The sequence below is a fragment of the Neomonachus schauinslandi genome, chromosome 4, assembly GCF_002201575.2.
Source record: "Neomonachus schauinslandi chromosome 4, ASM220157v2, whole genome shotgun sequence".
Lineage (NCBI taxonomy): Eukaryota > Metazoa > Chordata > Mammalia > Carnivora > Phocidae > Neomonachus > Neomonachus schauinslandi.
Window position 1 is genome coordinate 123,266,989 of NC_058406.1, and position 22,811 is coordinate 123,289,799.

General features: G+C 39.1%; 1 protein-coding gene across 2 annotated transcripts in view; it reads left to right on the forward strand.

Annotated features, from left to right (window-relative positions):
* Positions 1-4,531: 4,531 nt before the first annotated feature.
* LOC110579077 (serine/threonine-protein kinase Sgk3) overlaps positions 4,532-22,811 on the forward strand; it is a 137,634-nt gene continuing 119,354 nt past the window's right edge. Inside the window, exon 1 of one of the 2 annotated variants that reach the window (XM_021688617.2) lies at positions 4,532-4,587. The gene's annotated coding sequence lies outside the window, so the exon portion shown is untranslated. The remainder of the gene's footprint in view (positions 4,588-22,811) is intronic. The other variant, XM_021688621.2, reaches the window with a different exon arrangement.

Consider the following 22,811-nt stretch of genomic DNA (forward strand, 5'->3'; position numbering starts at 1 on the left):
CTTCAAAGTCCACCTAGTAGGTTTGAGCTCAAAGGCCTAATAAGGTTCTCTGAGGAACACAGTAACTGCTGACCCAACTTATGTAAGTAAGTTATTATCAACTATTAACAGATGTAATTTATGTATGTAACAGACTATCCAAACAAGAGACAGGAAAAAAAAGTGAGAAAGAAAAAAGAGCGATTTGTATTTTGTTCTTGATACTTATAATAACTAGATTGGAAGACAATGAGGTTTCCTTAATTTCCTAATTAGGGAAGGATAATAGTTTTACTTCAGATAATTAATGGTCTTAGCAAGATTTAAAGTAATTTCTAGCACCTTTTTATCAAAAGTTGTGCCAGCAATGTAAGGGTTCTGATCTCTGAACACTTCCCCTTGGTTTTTCTCAGGAGTCTCATATAGAAAGTGAAAAAGTCCTGTGATCTAAAGGATCTTATATTTGACCCTAATGTGGTCTTGCTTTAAAATGGTTTTCACTTTGTTACGAAACACACTTGAACTTCAGGCACTTCAGTTTTGAGTCTGAACTTGGCTAATTTGGCCAACAAAGATGTTGAGCATTGGGTCATTCCCATCCCCAACACACAAAATGAGTATAGTCTCAACCATTTTCTAAATGAAGGAAACAAGTTATTTTGGCTCTGTGCCAAGGTGGTTTAAACCGGTGTCAATATTCATCAATTCCCATGAGTGTCTGAGTTTTTCTAACTATCCCTTGGGTGGCTTTGTGTTATACTAAATTGTTTTGCTCAGAAAATTCAATAAATGAATCACTTTAATTCTCATCTTCTTACCTATTTTACTGTAGGCTTTTCGGGTTAACTATTTCCTGAGCCAATTCATGGCTTGGACTATCCTTAAACTACCCTCCCAAGAAAAATGGTTTTCTTTTTTTGAAGTTGTGGGATGCTACGATTGGTATACTGAAGGATAAACATAGCTGGAAACTATAGCAACAACTTATGATATCTGACCCACTTAAGGAGATGAGTTTGTAGTAGAATGAAGGAAAAGGTACTATGAAAGCAATACAAATAATATGAATCAAAAACGTCTGTGCTTTTGTAATCATGTGGTTGGTAGCACTATTGTCTAGTCTTGCTGATTTAACTGCTATAAGACAAATATTCTAATGAATGCTGGCTCTCACTTCTGTTACCAGCTGACTTATGAATAGAAGCCATTCATGTCCCATAGCTGTCATTTTATCAAATTTCCTCCCTACGGGAAGTGATATTTCTTATATTATCGGGAAGTGATATTTCTTATATTATGCTCCTCAACTCTTCCAAAGTTACAATGAAAGAACTACAAATAATAGAGGACTTTATTAAGATATAAAAAGTCATGATGGTTCCTTATCAGGCACCAATTTAGGGAAAAGGTTTTCCATTTTGAAGAGTAGGTGAAAACCAAGCACTCATCTCATTGGAATATATTACCTAAAAAAATACTGTATTCTCTTGTTAGGTAGTTGTTTGTTTTTATTTTTAATATTCGGGTCAATAGTTTACAGTATCACCAGTCCAATTTTCTAAAGTTCTGAACATAACTGTATCTTAGAATTTTTTTTATGATTGTTTTCCTGTTACATTTAGGACTTCTTCAAAAACTCTCCCCAAACTCTCAAATTTGACCATTCTTCATACTAGTACAAAAGGAATATAAAATATTGGCGTTTTTATATCTGTGTTAGAGCTAATCATAATGATGACAATAGCAATCAATTGATATTATGTTCCAGGCATTCTACTAAGTTCATTTGATCCTCCAAGCAATTTCATAAGATAAGCACTATTATTATCTCTGTTTCACTGAGGAGAGAAAAGTACTATTATCCTATGTTACTGATGAAACCAATGCTCAGAGACGTAAAATAATTTGCCCAAAGTAGAAAGTGGCAGAGCCAGAACTTAAACCTGAGTCTGTCCAATTCCAAAGCTTATGCTCATTATCTATACATTATAAATAAAATAGATGAACAAAATATTTGCCCTATGTGCATGAATAGAGTCATATTTCCAAACAAAATTTTGGAACCCATGGACTAAATAAAAAACTTTTCTCATTTTAAAATTTTATTTATATGAAACCTTTTATAAAAGCATAAATATCAGCTAGACATTTAGCTGAACATTCAACAACTTTTCTTTTACAGTATAAACTCAAAGAAATTGGAAACATAATGGAACATGGAGATATGATCTATTTCTATAGATGAATATGATTAATCAAAGTAATCAGCCTTAAAGTGTGCCTTTAAAATTAATTTTAAGTTGGGGCGCCTGGGTGGTTCAGTCGTTAAGCATCTGCCTTTGGCTCAGGTCATGATCCCGGGGTCCTGGGATCGAGCCCCGCATCAGGCTCCCTGCTCAGCGGGAAGCCTACTTCTCCCTCTCCCACTTACCCTGCTTGTGTTCCCTCTCTTGCTGTGTCTCTCTCTGTCAAATAAAGAAATAAAATCTTAAAAAAATAAAATAAAATTAATTTTAAGTGAAAAAGCCCTTTAATATTAAGCTTGTGAATATATTTACAACCTCTAGTATTCTGAGAAATTAAGCTAGGAAATTGCAGCTCTCAGATTATAAATGCAAAATACACAACTTCTTATCAGTTGAATGTGGCTCACCCACCTTCTTGTCTTAAAATTTTGTGGGAGGTGGTGTGTATGCGTGTGTGTGTGTGTGTGTGTGTGTGTGTGCGCGCGCGCTTCACAGCAGGAAGACATTCTGGAAATGTAATGACTCTCAGATGTTTGTTTTTTAAGGAGAAAAAAAGGAAGGAAAGAAGGAAGGAAGGAAAGAAGGAGAGAGTGAGGGAGGGAGGGAGGGAAGAAAGGAAAGAAGGAAGGAAGTGAGGGAGGGAAGGAGAGAGGAAAGGAAAAGTTGAAATGTCATAGCCAGGTATGTATCTCTACAGCGAGAATGATGTCATTATATTTGGAGTTTATTGACACAAAATTTCCTTTTGTCTGAGAAATTTTTCAGCATGGTGAATATGGTTTTAATTAAGAGATACACTGATCGTTTGTTGATTTTGGTACAAGGGAGGAAATTCTGTAGCTTCTCTGTGCCTCATTGTGTGGATCACAATGGAAACAGACAAAGGACCATGGCAGTGTGTTGATTTGTATCTACTGTATTTTACATCTATTTCCGAATGCCACTGAAAATCGTTGTTTAGAAAGTTCTGCAGGATTATTGTTTTGAAGTATAAAAATATTGGATTCACAATTCATTTTCTTTAAGAAGGAGGCCATACTGTGTTAACTGACATTACAAATGAATATTCTCACCTTTACCTGTGGGTTAAATTTTTGAATATTATTTTAAAACATAAGGAAATGTACCCTGAGTTTAGGGAAGCCACACATAAATGCTGGCTCCTCTAATTACCTTTGAAAGTTTATTTGTTCATAGATTTATGACATAGTCTCTGGAATCATATGATCTGAAGTATAGATCATTGCCTCAAAATCAAAAACATGATATAGATATGGTAATCTTTATATAGTTGTTTGAATCTATCTTCAAGTGATATCTGATAAAACTTAAACTACAGTAGTGTTGTGGGGCAAACGCAACCCTGCTCTGTTTCCAAATGCTAACCACTTTATACCACGAGCACTGAATCATGTCATTTTTAGTTTTCCATTCATCTTCTTTACCTCTCTTTAACTGGAAAAAAGGGAGACAAATAAAATGCAACTTCTATATTTAAAGAATAAGAAAGAGTAATAAGAAACTGTAAAGTGTGACCTCAGCTGGCTTGGAGATTAATGGGAATGCAAATAAATAAATAATAAATAAATAAAGTGGACTTGGAAAATGTGTGGAAAGGAAATTTCTCTGTACCCAGAATCTGCCAATTTCTGAACTCTCTATAAACACAAAAGCCAAAACGTTGCTGATGGAAAAAAAGTAGAAAACTTCAAATAACACTAAATGAAGCATAGTTGTTCCCCGAAATTATTAGGATACTTATTTCACTTCCCTGAGTTTCCAATTTACACCCAGCCACAGGCCCACCAGGCCATTCGTGGGGTGACTCTTACTCCCCCGGCTGTCCAGCGGTCCTGCTCGCTGGGCACGTCAGGGTCGTCTCCGCCGGGCGGCCGGGCGCGTTGGCCCACGCGGCTCTTGGGCCCCAGGGCAGCAGTCACTGCCCGCTGAGCAGCCGAGAAACACCGAGGAGCCCGAGCCTCTAGACAGGATCCACCGGTGTCCCCTGAACTTTGCGCACGCGGCGAAGCTGGAGGCAGACCGCGCGCTGTGGCCGGGCTTTCGCCGGGGTCCACGAGGAAGAGATTTCCGCGGCGGGGCGGCGGCGCGCCTGAGCAGGGGCCGCCCAGCCCGCGGCTCCAGCCCGGCGCCGGCAGCCCCAGCTTCGGCGCGGGCGCCCTCCCGCCGCGCTGCCGGCCGCCCCGCTCTCCCGGACCGCCCGGCACACTGCGGGAGGAGCCGCCGGCCGCCGTGACGCGTCAAGGAGGAAGCGGCGGCGCCCGGCGGCCCTGCGGGGAAGGAGGAAACGCGAGTGCGCTCGGCTCCGCGCCCGCTGCGCCAGGAGGCAGCACCGTGGAGCGGGGTAGGTGCGGGGTTGGCAGGGACCCGAGGCGGGTGGGCCGGCCGCAGGGTCCGTGCGCGTCCGGGCCGCAGTCGGAGGCCCCGGGTGGGTGAGACGGGGCGGGGCGAGCGGTGCCCGGGCCTTGACTGCTGCCTCTTCTCGGAGCAAACGTGACTTTCCTGGGTCTTTTGGCAGCTCCCCTGACCCCTCAGCCCGAAAACCTCCGAGTTGGTGGAAGGGGAGAAGCAATACCCCCACCCCGCCCCCGACTCTAAGAGTTTGTGGTCTGTGTTTCCTTGAGGTGAATTCAGATTCTGCTTTTTGATTCCTAAACGCTCGAGCCGTGTCGGTGGACGGACATTGTTAACCCAGTGCGCAGCTTCCCAGCTTAGAGGAGCCGGGAACTGGGGGGGTAGGAGACCCCCACCTGAGGTCAAAAGAGGGCGCGGGTCACCTGCGAGGATTGGGGATGGAGGAGGCCCCGGGAGTGGAGGGCACGGGAATCATTAATCTGTTGCCAGCGGACTGAAATCTGAGGCTAATGGGTTACTAACCTTAGGTTCTCTGTGATTTAAACCCTTTCCGTCTCTTTTAAAGTGAATTTGGCTCTATTGATTCCCACAGCTTTAGTGTTGATATGTACCATCTAGAATGCTTTGAGATTTTTAGATTTGTCATTTTTAGTGGTGGTTGGTTGGGAAGATAGAAAGAATTTATCTCTTGAGACTTAAACTCTTTCCTCATTTAATTTTGCACAGTGATTTCTGAACCGTGAGTAGAATTTTGGTCCTCCGCAAGAGATTATATGCTTGAGCTGCAGGTACACTTGAGCTGCAGAAATAGATATAGAGCACTATAGTTCCCAAATCTTTATTTAAGACTATTAGACTGTTGTGTGTTTTGATTCTCTACTTTGTCTCTAGGTTGAGGATTTACCCAAGCAATCTGGGAAGTGACTTATTTATTTAATAAACACTCAAATGGTTCTTACCACGTGCTTGGGCTCCTTCTTAGTGTTTTATAAATATTAATTCAAATTGTTAGCGCAAAATATTAAATTATAGCGGTTCCAGCAGTGAAGAGGCTGTGTACACTTAAGTTCCCCAAATGTCATTGCAAGAGCTAGAAACATTAGAGGAAGTTTCAGGCATATTTTAGGACTGGGTGTGCCTTCTGGCGCACTTGGCTACCACTCCTGTAAGACAAGCCGCCACCCCTTCACTCCCTGGGGGAAGGGAGTCTGGAGCTATGGGAATGAGACCTCTTCCTTGCAGATCTCCGCCTGATCCCTAGCATCATCTGTAAGACAGTCGTTCTTATCCACCATAATGCCCATCATTAGCTAACTCTGGAGAGACCAGAACTTCCCCCTTTTTCAACTGCCACTACATGGAGCCTAATTTTGTTTTTAAAAGGAGCTTTGTTCCTAATCTGTTTGACAGTTGATGAAACCATAGTTTAGTGAAATGTACTATAAAATAGACTGGTTTTGCTTGTACACGTCAACATAAATAATGCTTTGTAATTTTACTGCCATTTGCTGTTAGTAACGTTGAGTTGATAGATCAACCTGGTAGGTGTCCATTTTGTGATTTGCAGACATAGAGAGAGAATATTTTTCCAAAATAAAGTACCCTCTTCAAATGAGTCCTTGGCCTGATGGTCAGATTGGAAGAGACCCAAAATGGTGAATCATGGTTCTTGTCATTATGGTGATTATCAATTTGATGTCAAAATCTGCATGTCATACTAGCTTTCTCTTTCTAGCTTTCTCTATCTCCCATTTAAGTTTGCAGAGAGATGATTAAATGAGACTCTGAGCCTTATTTAATAGGATTATGAGGTGTCTCCTGGAAGCAGGAAGGCTCGCTTTTCCTCTGATATAACTTACGGTACAACAAACAGTGGCGTTCATGAATTCAGTTAAGCGAAATGACGACTAACGCTTTCATGGTTTACAGAGTGCTTCCAGATATATTTGTGAAGTTGGCAGCCATTTTTTATTCCTGTTTTTACAGATGAGGAAACTGAGGCATAGAAATGTAAAATGTTTTAGCCAGGATTGTACAGCTGGTGGGAGAGAGAGCTTGAATAGAGAGCAGGTGTGTGGACAGTGCCTGGCATGTGCCAGCCAGTAATAAACATTGTGGAATGAATGATTCCAAATGACTTCAGATTTCTTGCTCTTTCCAAACATTATGATTCTCAAATACTGTAATTGATTTATGCCTAAGAGATTTCTGGGCCTATACCAATGTCTCTCAGTTATTTCAAACAGTATCTGACATAATAAACATCTTTTCGACAGAAGAGATGAGAATGCCCTTTGGACTCATTTCTTAGGATTTGTCAACTCTGGTTTTTGAAAAAAGCAGTAGGCTGGTTATTTTGTTCTCTTCTCAAACATCTTTCTTTTTTCCTCTGATTTGAAGATAGTTTAGATTAGACATATGGTTTCATTGTTTGTGTCGACACCCTCCTTATCTCTCCCCGCTCATTGAAGTTCATTTTTAAGGACTACAAATCACTGTAGGTTTTCAGTGTCAGCGAACTCAATTAAGCTGCTTAGATTTATGATCAGGTTCAAACACAATGATCATAGGTATTGTCAAGTTTTTTTTGAAGCATCTGACACTACTACTACTGTGTTCTTTGAAATGTTTTAAGTACATTAGTATAAAGGGTCTCTTTTTAAAAAGTTTTATTTATTTAGGCAATCTCTACACCCAGCAGGGGCCTGGAACTCACGACCCCAAGATCAAGAGTCACACGCTTTCTGACCGAGCCAGCCAGGTGCCCCTAAAGGGTCTTTTATTTTTATTTATTTATTTATTTTTAAAAAGATTTTATTTATTTATTTGACAGAGAGACACAGCGAGAGAGGGAACACAAGCAGGGGGAGTGGGAGAGGGAGAAGCAGGCTTCCCGTGGAGCAGGGAGCCCGATGCGGGTCTCGATGCGGGACTCGATCCCAGGACCCTGGGATCATGACCTGAGCCAAAGGCAGACGCTTAACAACTGAGCCACCCAGGCACCCCTAAAGGGTCTTTAAAAAAAAAAACAAAAAACCCCCTCAACTATTTATATCCTTCTAGTATAATCTCTGTTTCCTAAAGTATGTGACCTGCAGAGAGTTAACCTACAATTAGGGGGGAAACCATGGCCATTACCTGCAGGGAGGAATTGAGAAGGGTATCATGGAAAAAAGAGAGATAGGGTGGCCTTTCCCATGAGGGATATTAGGTGGTAAGAAGCTCTTAATGAAGCCAGACTGAGTCATCTGCCTGTCAACATTCTTCTGTGTGGGGGTGGAATAAAATACTTTTGAAAACTGTCTTGTGTCAGAAACCACTTTACCTTTTCCAATCCTCATATTTTCTCTCTCTCTTTTTAATTCATGTAAATTACTGACTAAACTGCTGATTCATGAAACTCAAATTATGTAACATGTTATTCCTGACAGAAACAGCTCCCATGTTATTTTAAGGGATTCAAGGCTTCTGTTTTCCTTTACCTATTCCATTCCTTATGGTGGCATCTTTGTTCTCGTTTCACTTTTTTTTTTTTTTCCTTTCTATTTCATGGAGAAAAGTAAATCTAAGAGGTGCTGATTCCACATCTTGAAGTTCAAGTCAAAGTAATTTTAACTCAGTACTAACTTTGAGTTAATTGTCATTGCTGAGGAAGACGACGTGGAAATCAAATGTGGAGGGCTGAGTCAGAGCATCGATAAGTAAAATTTTATTACCTCTCTGAAGCTGAGCCAGGGGATTTTCAAAGGGAATTGGGGCAGTGTACAATATCCTTGCCCTTGTCTAGTTTCCCAGGGCCTCTCCTCTTTCCCACAGGTCCTGAATACCTGTCTTGGTCCATCTCCTTGTAGCCACTATTTCTTCTATTATTCAAAACCAAAATCTGTTTTCCTAGGGTGGGGATGGGAGTGAGTGAAAGGAGGGTGAAGGGAATTGTTGTAAGGTAAGAGATTGATACTATGTAAGAGGGAAGACAGGAGATGTGTGGGTGAAGTAAGAGATATTTAGTGAATTCTCATGGTGGATTTGTGCAGAGTACTGGCCTCCCCCAGTGGGGCCATAAATACAGGGAAAACCTACATGGGATCAAAGAATGTCTGGCAAGGATTAAAAACATCTACCGGTGTGTGATATTGGCAGGCAGAGCTCCTTTGTAGCACCAAGTGTGGAGGGGTCGTTCTAGTTAGCTGTTGCTTCAGGCCACCATATGAGTTTGCAGATAATTAAAACGTAGAGGGCTGGTTTTGTGGCTCTTAACTTGAGAATAGGAATGATCTGACAGGCTTTTGGTTGAATAAAGGCCTGGATTTTTACTTTTTTAAAGGCATACATTTTTTGGAGAATGTCTATAGTGTTGAGATAATGTTACTCCTTTTACTGTTTTGTGATTTTAAATAAATAACATTTGTAATTACATTGCATATAATAATGAATATGATTCAGGTTAAGTGCTTCCATTCAGGGTCCTGATATATTTGCTATGCCAGTCAATACCAAACTTTTTTTTTTCCTATAGGTAAAATAGACTTCATATGTAATATATTCATTCATACACAAAATTGGACTCGTTGATGGACTAGACATTCCACAGACAGCTGGATGAAATGTCCTCAGGTACAGTGAGGCTTCACTAGGACTTGACTAATTGCTTGAGTTAAAAAATGAGAAGGACCTTTATTACTCTAATTATTTACCTCACTGTTTTTAAAATAAAAATAGATTAAAGTTAACTTAAAATGATCTGGTTTCCAACTCAGTGTGCATATATGCAGACAAGCATACATATAGGACCAAGTGTATAGCCTATATAATCTAATACACATGCATGTTATATATATGACTAGCCAAGAAAGAATATAAGAATCATATCCTTAGTTTCCCAAGAAAACACTATACATCATCTCTTTCCCCATTTTAATTTTATTATTGTCTCATATTTTCTAAATTTTTTTTAAAATTTTATTTATTTATTTGACAGAGAGAGACACAGCGAGAGAGGGAACACAAGCAGGGGGAGTGGGAGAGGGAGAAGCAGGCTTCCCGCGGAGCAGGGAGCCCGATGCGGGGCTCGATCCCAGGACCCTGGGATCATGACCTGAGCCGAAGGCAGACGCCTAACGACTGAGTCACCCAGGCGCCCCCTAAATGTTATTTTTAATTACAAAGGTATGCATGCCCTTAAATTCAAGCAACTGAGAAATATGTTAAGTAAAAAAATGAGTCCTCTCCACTCTAATCTTACCCACAAAGATAACCACTCTCAATTTTTATATCCTTATAGACTTTTCCTCATGTTTATATAAATTTGTATATCTATAAATGTATGTTGAGGTTTTGTATTGTTTTTAAAGATTTTGTTTATTTGTCAGAGAGAGAGTGTGTGTGAGCACAAGCAGCGGGGAGCAGCAGGCAGAGGGAGAAGCAGGCTCCCTGCTGAGCAAGGAGCCAGATGTGGGACTCGATCCCAGGACTCTGGGATCATGACCTGAGCTGGATGCAGATGCTTAACCAACTGAGCCACCCAGGCATCCTGTGTACATTGAGTTTTTTTTAAATGGGAATCATTCTACCCAATTTGTTCTTTTGTTTCTTGTTTAACACTTTATTGTGTACATCTGTAGATCTACATAAATTTTGACAGCTACATAGTGTTCCACTTCATAGCTAATAACTTATCCATTTTCTAGCTCCATTACTTCTATGTTCTCTCTTTTGTGTCTTTTAAAATATATTTAAATCACCAAAGTAATACACTTTTTTCCAAGAAAAATTTAAAGAAAAAGAAACTAAGAATCACCAATAAATCTACCATCCATTAATAATCGCTATTAGTATTTTAGAGTACATCTTTCTAAACTTCTGTGTGTATCCATATTTTCAATGCCATTTAAAAAATTTCTCTTATACAGGCTTGCTTTGTTGGCTAGAGAATCATGTTTATGTAGCCAACCAACGTCATGGATTCTATGCATGTTTGAACCAGTTGTTTTACAGTTTCCTGGCCACCAGCCATACCCTAAACCTGGGTAACATTCATGGAAATTTATACTAGTGCTCATCAAGGGGATGAGGTGAGGGTAATGGGTGGACTGATAAATCCATCCAGATCAGCATAAATCCTTCTAATGGAGGTCAGTCAATACTTGTATTTTAAGCACATCCAAAATACAAGATGTTTAAGAAGAGAGACGATGGAATACCCACATGTGATTGTGATCACTGCAGGAGAAGCAGAAGTAATGGATTTGATCCAAGGAAAAGTGTTAAATTCAGTTAAAAATGAGAAGAGCTGAACTTTAGATGTTTTGAAACAGTCTCCTAATGATAAACACATGGTTTGGAGTCCTTGGTTTAACAAAGCTCCCACCAGTGGTAGGAGTAGATGACCTTGAAGTTCCTTGTGATCCCATTCTATTAGAGCCTGTCTCAGAGTTAGTGGCTTAGTATAATTTCATGCATACAACTCCCTAGTTGCATACTAACTCCACCAGTCTTTCCAGACGGCACCTGTCCAGGCGAGCATCTCTCCACCCACTGAGCATGTCCAGAGCTATCTCCCACACGTTCCTCCTATGTCCCCTTGCTGCCTTTCCCCCTTTCTGAAAGTTTAGTAGCCTTTTGACCTTTTTCTTTTTTCCTTTTCTTACAGCTTTTGCTTTAAGGAAATTTCTGTTCTTTCTCCATCCCACTCTCTTCATTTTGGTCTTGAGCAAAAAGGTACTAATCATGGTGATACAGTTAAGAACAAGCCTTTAATGAGGGAAAGGAAAGCTTTTAGTTTGGGAGGCAAGGTAGACATTATAAAGAAGAGTGGTTTCAACCTTCAAAGCCCTTGAGAATACCCAGTAATTCCTTTCAAAATTTCCACAGAAGTCTCCACCCCCCTCCTCTTCTGTAAATAAGCTGGTTTTCCTTAAGCATTGGCATGTGTAATACAATTTAAAACTGTTTATAATGGGGGGGGGGAGTTCATGTTATTGCAGTAGCATTGTTTTGTGCTACTTTTTCCCCATTGAAGATGTTAGCTATGTTATGGATTGAATAGACTGTTTTAGATAAGCTGACTCTTCCCTCCAGAAAATACATCTAGTTCTAGATATCTGGTTTAAAGCAATCTCTTTGGTTTTAAGTAAGTTGAAGACTAAGAAGGCTATTTTAGATTAAAGGTTAGTAATCTTTGAGAAGTGGTATGTCAAGATTCCAAACCCTTTCCTTTCAGATTTTCATCAGCAGAGATAGACATTAGTGAGAAGCATAGATCAGCCTTTCATCCTTAGGAGTCAGAGAAGAAGCAATACTGGTTGCAAGAATGTTAGGTTGCCCCTGGAGACTCTCTCAAGTCAGGCCCAGGTAGCTGGCTTCATGTCAACATAGCTCACCTGTAAAGGTGCTTTGGCCAGACGGTTTGAGGAGCTTCACACCAAGACAATAGCTGCTTAAGCTACACTGAGAGTAAAGGCCTATTTTTTTCATAAATATTAATGAAAAAGGTTTTGAAAAGACATTTTTATTCAGCTTTCAAACAACATGATGCTAAAATTGATGCTGGCTTAAGCATGAAAGTTCTATATCATGTACTTATTTGAACAGGATTAGTAAACATTTAGAAATTAAGACTTTGCCATAATTTTAAAAAATTGTTCTTATTTTTGTAGTTCTTTGTGTACATAGTTGGTATTTAATCCATTCTGACATAAATAGCTCTCTTTTCTGATTGATCTCCTGTTACCCCTACTCTCTCTTCTCATGAATATTTGGTTAAAGTTTTTTTGTCTGTAAGGGAGTGATTTCTTTTTAATTAATGAAAGATAAGACACTCAAATGTCTTAGCAGAGAACATTTTTAAAGAGATTTATAAGACTAAGCTACCTTTTCTCCTTGAGTTTTGTTTCCTCCTTTAGATTTCCTTGATTTCTGCTTCCCACTGACATTAACATCATTTATGTTTCGCCTTTTAAAGGTCCACTCATGTATGAACAAAAGTCCCTGTCCTATTGAATTTATTTGTTGCTTTCATTGGATATTTAGGATTAAAAATTTGCCTTTGGGGGGATGCCTGGATGGCTCAGTCGGTTAGGTGTCTGCCTTCAGCTCAGGTCATGATCCCAGGGTCCTGGGATCCATTTCCACATCGGGCTCCCTGCTTCTCCTTCTGCCTGCTGCTCCCCCTGCTTGTGCTCGCTGTCTCTCTCTCTCACTGACAAATAAATAAAATATTTTTTAAAAATTTGCCTTTGGGATGCAGAATGGTATTGATAAATTGCTACTTTTGTGTAGAAAAATAAGGAAAGAAAAAGGATATATTTTTGCTTTGCTTGTCTAAGCATAGAGAGACTCTGGAAGGCTACTAAGAATTTTTTTTTTTTTAAGATTTTATTTATTTGACAGAGATAGTGAGAGCGGGAACACAAGCAGGGGGAGTGGGAGAGGGAGAAGCAGACTTCCCGCTGAGCAGGGAGCCCGATGATGGGCTCAATCCCAGGACCCTAGGATCATGACCTGAGCCGAAGGCAGACGCTTAACGACTGAGCCACCCAGGCACCCCAAGGCTACTAAGAAATTAACAGTGTTTATCTATTTGGCATTGGGTGGCGAGAGCTGGGTGGGTAGGGACACGGGTGGAAAGCAGACTTTTCACTATGTCTTTTTTATATTTTCTTGGTTTGAACCATATCAATATGTAACCCATTGTAAAAATCATTTTAAAAATCATGTCTATTGGTTTCCTGACTTATAGAAAATAAATCTGTCCTTTTCTATTTTCCCTTTTCCATATGTCTTTAAGAAAGTTGTTTTATTTTTTCCAATAACATGATTTTATATATTTTATTTATTTTTTTAAAGTTTTATTTTAATTCCAGTTAGCATACAGTGTTATATTCGTTTCAGGTGTACAATATAGTGATTCAGCAATTTTATACATTACTCACTGCTTGTCATGACACGTGTACTCTTTAGTTCCCATCACCTATTTAACCCACCCTCCACCCACCTTCCTTCTGGTAACCACCTCTGTAGTTAAGAGTCTGTTTTTTGATTTCTCTCTCTCTCTCAAAAGTTGTTGTTTTAAATCTTTTTAAAAGAATCCTTGTGTAGTCTAGTCTCAAAGGACTAGCAGTATTTTGTGGGAATCTTGACCTGTTCCCTTCTGTTTTCTCAAGTGCGGTGTCTTAAGATTCAGTATGAAGCCTTCTCTTTTTTTTTTTTTTTTTTTAAAGATTTTATTTATTTACTTGATAGAGATAGTGAGAGCAGGAACACAAGCAGGGGGAGTGGGAGAGGGAGAAGCAGACTTCCCGTGGAGCAGGGAGCCTGATGCGGGGCTCAATCCCAGGACCCTGGGATCATGACCTGAGCCGAAGGCAGCTGCTTAACGACTGAGCCACCCAGGTGCCCCAGTATGAAGCCTTCTCTTAAGAAATTCTAATACTGCAAATACAGCCAAGCCTTAAGTTCTTGTTGGCTTATTTGATGAATCATTTAACTGAAATTGTCTGCAATATTCTGCCAACTGGATACTCAGTTGTTTCCTAATAAAACTGCCAGACAGTAACAACATAATTAATGCAAAGTTAGTTGATTTTTCCCCCCCATGGTATCTTGTATCTTATCATCATGGTTATAATTTACCTACTTAAGAGTATATTAGTTTGAAACTTGTAGAAAATAAAGGTTGGTTTCCTTTAATATTAAATAATACTGCCCTTTTTAATACACACTAAGCCAAATAGTTTCTTTCATCTGGACTTTTGTAGTTTTTGTCATTTGTGACCTGTATTTTACTTTGTAGAGAGCAAAGAGAAATGAACTAATATTTGTTGAGGGGCGCCTGGGTGGCTCAGTGGGTTAAGCATCTGCCTTCGGCTCAGGTCATGATCCCAGGGTCCTGGGATCGAGTCCCGCGTTGGGTTCCCTGCTCCACAGGGAGTCTGCTTCTCACTCTGCCTCTGCCCCTTCCCCTGCATATGCTCTCCCCTCCCTCTGTCAAATAAATAAATAAAATCTTAAAAAAAAAAGAGAACTAATATTTGTTGAGTATCTATCACATACTAGGTACTTTAAGACATTATTATTTTATAAAGATTTATTTATTTATTTGAGAGAGAGAGTGATTGCGTGCAAGCAGAGGGAGGGGCAAAGGGAGAGGGAGACAAGCAGACTCCGTGCTGAGCAGAGCTGGACAGCACATGGCCCTATCCCAGGACCCTGAGATCATGACCTGAGCTGAAATCAAGAGTCTGACGCTTAACCAGTTGAGCCACCCAGGCACCCAAGACATTATTTTACTAAATGTTCAGAATAACTCTGGGGAGTAGGTGAGTAGTTTTATTTTACAGATGAGCAAATTGGGGCTCAGTGAGGTTTTGAAGGGAGCTGTATGCAGGCAACACAGGGCAGAGCTGATCTGAACATTTCTACCTGGATTTATTAGGGGGTCTCCTATGCCTTTGAGGAGTGGGTAAAGGCTGACTCGGCTTAAACCCCTCATCTGAAAGAACTGGCAGAATTGATTTACAGATAACTCAGATTACCATCTGTTGTTGAGGTAGTGGTTAAATGAGTTTGAGGACTGGCTTTTCAGTTTTACCTTATTATTCTGAGATTACATTGTTTTAATTTAGTAACTGGTGCCAGACTTCAAGAAGAAAGCTGACTGAAAATGTTTTAAATATCACATATTTCTTGCTTAATAGAAAAGGGCTTAAAATTCTAAATTTAATTACTGAATGGGTTAAATTCTGAATATATAGGGTTTGAATGTCTTATGTTAGTATCTGCAGAGGTATTAAACTTGTACTATTAGCAACCAATGCCCAGTGAACTTTGCCAACTCTAACAAATGCTGTTGTCATGCTCTTGTCTAAAATCACTTGAAGATGATACTTAGCACCACTTATATAAATCTGGAGATAAAGCCATCAGCAGGTACAGTCTATCATGATGATGATCTTTGATGGATGTTAGCTAATGTAGGTATATCATGTGTCTTGGCAGTTACTGGGATGAGCTCCTGTTTAACCAAGTAAGAATGAAAGAACATTTTATGTCTCATTCATATTATTCCATTATCTAACGTATTTATGTTCTGGGCAAAGATGGTAAGAAAGATATTGAGGAAATTCAAGTGATTAGAAAATTTTAAAAGGAAATAAAAGGTCACAGATAGTGAATGAAGAGGACAGAATAAACCCATCCTCAACATACTCTGGAATCTGTTACACTTAATACTTTAAAAAATTTTTTAAATCTTTATATACTTTCCCCATTGAATTATCTTGGCATCCATGTAAAAAATCAACTGACCACAAATGTAAAGGTATATTTCTGCACTCTCATTTTTATTCTTTTTTTTTTTTTAAAGATTTTATTTATTTGACAGAGACACAGCGAGAGAAGGAACACAAGCAGGGGGAGTGGGAGAGGGAGAAGCAGGCTTCCCGCTGAGCAAAGAGCCCGACGTGGGACTCGATCCCAGGACCCTGGGACCATGACCTGAGCTGAAGGCAGACGCTTAATGACTCAGCCACCCAGGCGCCCTCTCATTTTTATTCTAATACCAGTGCTACACTGTCTTAATTAGCTTAGCGTGGCTTTGTAGTAAGTTCTAAAATCAGGAAGTGTGAGTCCTCCAAGTTTGTTCTTTTTCAAGATTGCACTGACTATTTGGGGGCTATTGCATTTCCATACGAATCTTAGAATCTGCTTGTCAATTTATGAAAAAATGGCAACTGGGATTTTGATAGGGATTGCATTGAATCTGTAGATCGATTTGGAGAATATTGCCATCTTAATGATATTTTGTGTTCAGATCCATGAACATGAGTTGTTTTTCTATTTACTAAGATCTTTTCTAGTTTTTCAACAATGTTTTATAGTTCTCAGTGTAAGTCTTGTGCTTCTTTTGTCAAAATTTATTCCTAAATATTTTATTCTTTTTGATACTGTTGTAAATGGAATTGTTTTCTTAATTCATTTTATGTTTGCTCATTGCTACTATAGAGAAATACAAGTGATTTTTTTTTACTGAGGTATAATTGACATAATGTTTTATTAGTACAATTGGTTTTTTTTTTTTTTTTAAAGATTTTATTTATGGGGTGCCTGGGTGGCTCAGTCAGTTAAGCGTCTGCCTTCAGCTCAGGTCATGACCCCAGGGTTCTGGAATTGAGCCCTCATCGGGCTCCCTGCTCAGTGGGCAGCCTGCTTCTCCCTCTCCCTCTGCTGCTCCCCCTGCTTGTGTTCTCTCTCTCTATATATAAAATCTTAAAGATTTTATTTATTTGACAGAGAAAGAGAGAGTGAGAGAGAGCACAAGCAGGGGGAGAGGCAGAGGGAGAGAGACAAGCAGACTCCCTGCTGAGCAAGGAGCCTGACGCAGGACTTGATCCCAGGACCCTGGGATCATGCCTTGGGCTGAAGGCAGACGCTTAACTGACTGTGCCACCAAGGCACCCAGTACAATTGATTTTTATTTTTTTAAAGATTTTATTTATTTGACAGAGAGAGACACAGCGAGAGATGGAACACAAGCAGGGGGAGTGGGAGAGGGAGAAGCAGGCTTCCCGCTGAGCAATTCCTCTTCCCGCTGAGCAGGGAGCCCAACTCTGGGCTCAGTCCCAGGACCCTGGGATCATGACCTGAGCTGAAGGCAGCTGTTTAACCAACTGAGCCACCAAGGTGCCCCATGATTTTTAAATATTGACCTTGTATTTTTTTTTTTTTAAGATTTTATTTATTTGCTAGAGAGAGAGAGAGCATGGGGGAGAGTGAGCGAGAGTACGAGCAGGGGGAGCTGCAGGCAGAGGGAGAAGCAGGCTCCCTGCTGAGCAAGGAGCCCGATGTGGGACTTGATCCCAGGACCCTGAGATCATGACCTGAGCCGAAGGCAGCCGCTTAACCGACTGAGCCACCCAGGCATCCCTGACCTTGTATTTTTAATCTTGCTGAATTTACATATTAGTTTGAGTAGTTTTTTGGTGGATTCATTAGGATTTTCTATATACAAGATCATATTATCTGCACATAGAGATAGTTTTACTTCTTCCTTATCAATCCAAATGCCTTTTATAATTTTTTCTTTCCTAATTGCTCTGGCTACAACCTCCACTACAATGTTGAATGGAGGTGAAGAGAGCCGATATCCTTGTCTTCTTCCTGATAACAGGGAAAGAGCATTTAGTCTTTCATCATTATATGTGATGTTAGCTGTGGGTTTTTTGTAGATGCCCTTTATTAGCTTGAGGAAATTTTCTTCTTAATTTGCTATGATTTTATTATTAGAGTGTTAGATTTTTTAAGTGCCTTTTCTGTCTCTATTGAGATGATTGTGTAGTTTCTGTCCTTTATTTTGTTAATACAGTATATTACATTTGATTGGTATTCAGATGTTAATCCAACTTTACATTCCTGGAATAAATCACATTTGGTCATGGTATAAATCCTTTTTATATGTTGCTGGATTTGGTTTGCTGGTACTTTGTTAAGGATTTTTGCACCTATATTGATCTATAATTTTCTTGTGATATCTTTATTTGGTTTTGGTGTCAGGGTAATACTGGCCTCCCTGAATGAATTCCTTCCTCTTCTTTTTCTTGAGAGGGGTGAGATTTTATGAAAGATTAATATTAATTTTTCTTTAGCTGGACCTTGGCTTTTATTTGTGGGAAATTTTGATTACTAATTCAATTTCTTGTTACATATCTATTTAGATAGTTTCTATTTCTTTAGTTTGGTAGTTTTTTCCTTCTACAAATTTGTCCATTTCATCTAGGTCATCTAATTTGTTCATGTACAACTGTTCATAGCATTCCCTTAAAATCCTTTTTACTTCTGTGAGATTTTTAGTGATGTTCCCATTCATTCCTTATTTTAGTGATGAGTCTTCTTTCTTCTTGATCAGTATGGCTAAAGGCTTGCCAACCTTGTTAATCAGTTTTCAAAGAACCAACTTTTCGTTTTCTCTATTGTTTTGCAATTCACTGTTTCATTGATTTCTACTCTAATCATTATGACTTCCTTCCTTTTGCTTGCTTTGGGTTTACCTTGCTCTTCTTTTTCTAGTCTCTTAAGGTGGGAGGTTAAGCTGTTGATTTTTAGATCTTCCTCTTTTAAAGTAGGCATTCACAGTTACACAATTCCTTCCAAACACTATATTAGCTGAATTCTAGAAGGCTTGGTTTGTTGTGTTTTCATTTTCATTTATCTGAAAGTGTTTCCTAATTTCCCTTGTGATTTCTTTTTTTTTTTTCCCTTGTGATTTCTTCTTTGACCCCTTGTAAGGATGTGTTGTTTAATTTCCACATATTTGTGAATTTGCTGAATTTCCTCTCTTTCTAATTTCAATCCATTGTTGTCTGAGAACATATTTTGTATGATTTCTGTCTCTTTAAATTTAGTGAGGCCTTCTTATGGCCTAATATGTGGGCTTTCCTAGAGAATGTTTCATGTGTACATGAGAAGATTGTGCATTTTGCTCCTGTTGGTAGGACTGTTCTATAAATATCTATTAGGTCTTATTGGTTTATAGTGTTGTTCATGTCTTCTCCTTCCTTATTGATCTTCTGCTTAGATACTCCTCTTAATAATACTTTTAAGGCATTATTTTAACGTTTCATTTTATTATAAATATAAAAACTTACTATCAAGATAAAAGACACAAATGTGAACTTATAATGTTTAGTGGGCTATTTAAACAAAATTAAAATTAAAAATTATTTACTTTCATTACTTTTTAATATTAAAATTTAAATGTAACTTAAGTTCAGTGATATTTTCTCAGGTCCATGATTCTTTTGTGTCTATGTGATAGGATTTGTTAATAAAGGGCACTAAAATAGTTTTTTCAAACAGTATTGACACTCATGTCATCTCAAATGAATCAACGCTCTTGGTTTTTTTTAAAGATTTTATTTATTTATTTGACAGAGAGACACAACCAGAGAGGGAACACAAGCAGGGGGAGTGGGAGAGGGAGAAGCAGGCTTCCCCCGGCTCAGGGAGCCCGACACAGGGCTCGATCCCAGGACCCTGAGATCATGACTTGAGCGGAAGGCAGACGCTTAACAACTGAGCCACCCAGGTGCCCCTGAATCAACACTCATATTTGATCAACTACCTGTTAGGAGGTATGAGTTTACTTGCTAACATGTGGTGGAGGTGACAGCTCTAAAAAATGTGACAAATAGCACCACATCTTTACACTAACCAGAATTGGTGAGTAGTTGAATTTTATTTTGCATTTTCTCTCTTTTTTTAAAAGATTTTATTTTATTTGAGAGAGAGAGCACGAGCAGGGGGTGGGACAGAGGGAGTAGTAGATCTCAGGACTTGGGGCTTGATCTCAGGACCCAAGCCAAAGGCAGCCACTTAACTGAGCCACCCAGGCACCCCTTATTTTTCATTTTCAGTGGTCCCATTATTTGATGTAGACCTACACAAATTCTATAAAATCCACATTTCAAAATTTGCAGTGGTAGAAAGGCCATGTGAAATTCAGTTAATAGAGGCAATTTAAAATAGATCAGTATATGAATACCAGTAAATTCTTTTCCTCAGCTAAAAATACTTGGACATTTTAGTACCATGTGTTTGTGAAGACAATATAATTTTACTTTGCCCTGTAGCATATATAGAAATTATAATTATAATGCACTTTAAAAATAGACTGTTGTTTTGAGATTATACAAAAGCAAATACCCACATTTTAGTGTGGTTTTTTTTTTTTTTAAACTGTAGTTAGAATGATCTCTGATTTAATGAATCCTGTCATCTTACAGTGACCATTTTGGAAGGCCTTTTGGCCTAGGTAAATACAGGGTGTGGGCCAGGGATGCCTGGGTAGCTGAGTTGGTTAAGTGGTTGCCTTGGGCTCAGGTCATGATCTCAGGGTCCTGAGATCGAGTCCCACATCGGGCTCCTTGCTCAGCAGGGATCCTGCTTCTCCCTCTTCCTCTTCCCCTTCCTGTTTGTTCCCACTCTCTGTCTCTCTCAAATAAATAAATAAAATCTTTAAGAAAAAAATGGGTGTGGGCCAGAATGTAGAGGAAAAATTCTACATCGTTTCTAGATTATCCAGATTTTTGGATTATCAGAGGCAACAGCAGTTTAGGAGAAAGCATAGATTGGAGAACAAACAAAGAGTAGCTACAGAAGAATGAAAAAGAATGTGATACGGAAACAGTATAGAAGTGGGTGAAGGAGGAGGGTAGGTAGCTACAGAAGTCTTTATAGGTCCTTGGCAAAGAAGCCAGTACACAGACATGAGTTCGTAAGTTTTCTAAATCTTTATCTACCTCCGAGAGGGAAATTTCTGAGAGCGAAGTGTGTCGTTGGAGCACATCCTCTTAAGTAGTGTAGTTATTGCAGTAATTGAATTTCCTCTTTCCATTTAGATCATGTGGCAATATTCTCTGTTGGCAACACTAAATGTCTAAAGTAGTGAATGTAAGAGTTTTGTTAAGTGTTTTAAAAATCTTATGAGCTAACTTAGAAAAGTGATGATGGGTGTAAAAATGCTTGGCATAGTAAAGGGCACAAAGTAGGAATGTGATAAATGTTGGCTGATAATAACCTATCGATAATATTCTATAATACTTAATAGCCTTGTCTAGGGAATTTAGAAAGCCCAAGTTATAGTGTTAGATCTGCCACTAACTTATTAAGGGATCCTTAGCAAGGCACTTGATTTTCTTGGATTATAAATTACTCAAATTTCCTTCTACCTTTAAAATTCTATGATTCTATTAAATCCACATAGAAAAAAACAGCTTTAAATAAAGATTATTATTTTAATAGAGATGGAAGTTTTGTTGTTGTTCTCAACTTCTACAATTTTAACTAGGGTACACTCCATGAATAAGATTCTTTATAGCATTATCTAAAGCCAACCACTGATTTATTTGAAAACAAAGGGTTTCTTTACAGTGTCATTTAGCCTGGCTTTGCCATGAATCCAAGAATTATTCTACACTAATCAGAGAACAGTAATTCAGTTGTACTTAAATTTAGAGTTCCACACAGCCATTCACGAGAGATGAATTGAGGTGAACAAGTACTTCTAACTTAATTTGCAAAAGTTCTAAAATGTACGGGTGGAATGCACTGTAGAAAAGTGAGAAGTGAAAAGTAGATTGGAAGTGTGGCTCAGATCATGCAAAACTGTTGGAGAAATGATTGCTGCTTTTTGTTATATTTTCTGATCTGCGTGATTTCCAGCAAAAAATTAGTGATAATGTAAATTTTAGGAGCATTTTTACCATTTTGAGCTATTGATGTATGGTGTGGCTGTTAGATAATGAATTGGTATGGTCGGTTGTTTTTATTTTAAAAGGAAGCCAGTACCTGTGGAATCATATTCATGTAGTTGTGAAGGAAAAAACCGTTGCTTTCCTTTACATGCAATACTCTGAACAATTTTGTACTCTGGTCATAAATGTGTGGTAGTTTTTCAGCACACCAAGCAATTCTGAGACACCAGCTGGGTGTCTTACAGTTTAACTCAATCCTGACACTGCCTATCTGGAGATCCCACCGATTCAGAGCTCAGTTCTATAGAACTGTTGTCCCCACCCCCTTCAGCCAACAATTGCAAGGCCAGGTTGTTACCTGTTCTTTGGACCAACAGGTATAACTTAATTTCCCATGACTCCCTCCTCATGTTTGATTAATTTGCCGGGGTGGCTCACAGAATTCAGAAAAAAAGTTTACTTACTAGATTGCCAGTTTATTATAAAGGCATATAACTCAGGAACAACCAGTTGGAAGAGATGCGTAGAACATGGTATGTGGGAAGGGATGAGGGGTGCCCTCAGTCAGGGCTGCACCACTCTCCCCACACCTCCTTGTTCACCAATATGGAAACTCTCTGAATCCTGTCCTTTTGGTTTTCTATGGAGGCTTCATTATGTAGGTATGGTTGATGAAGTCATTGGCCATTGGTGGTTCTATTAAATCTGTATAGAATTTATTTGAACTCCAGCCCCGTTCCCTTCCCCAGAGGTGGGGGGTGGGTGTGTAGGTGGGACTGAAAGTTCCAACCCTCTGATCTAATCAGATTGGTTCCCCTGGCAACCAGTCCCTATCCTTATATTACCTTGGGGTTTTCGAAAATTCACCTCATTAACATAAACTCAGGTGTGATTGAAACAGGCTTATTATATGAATGACGAAAGACACCTGTTTCATCTTTATTGTTTTTTTTTTTTTTTTTTTTTT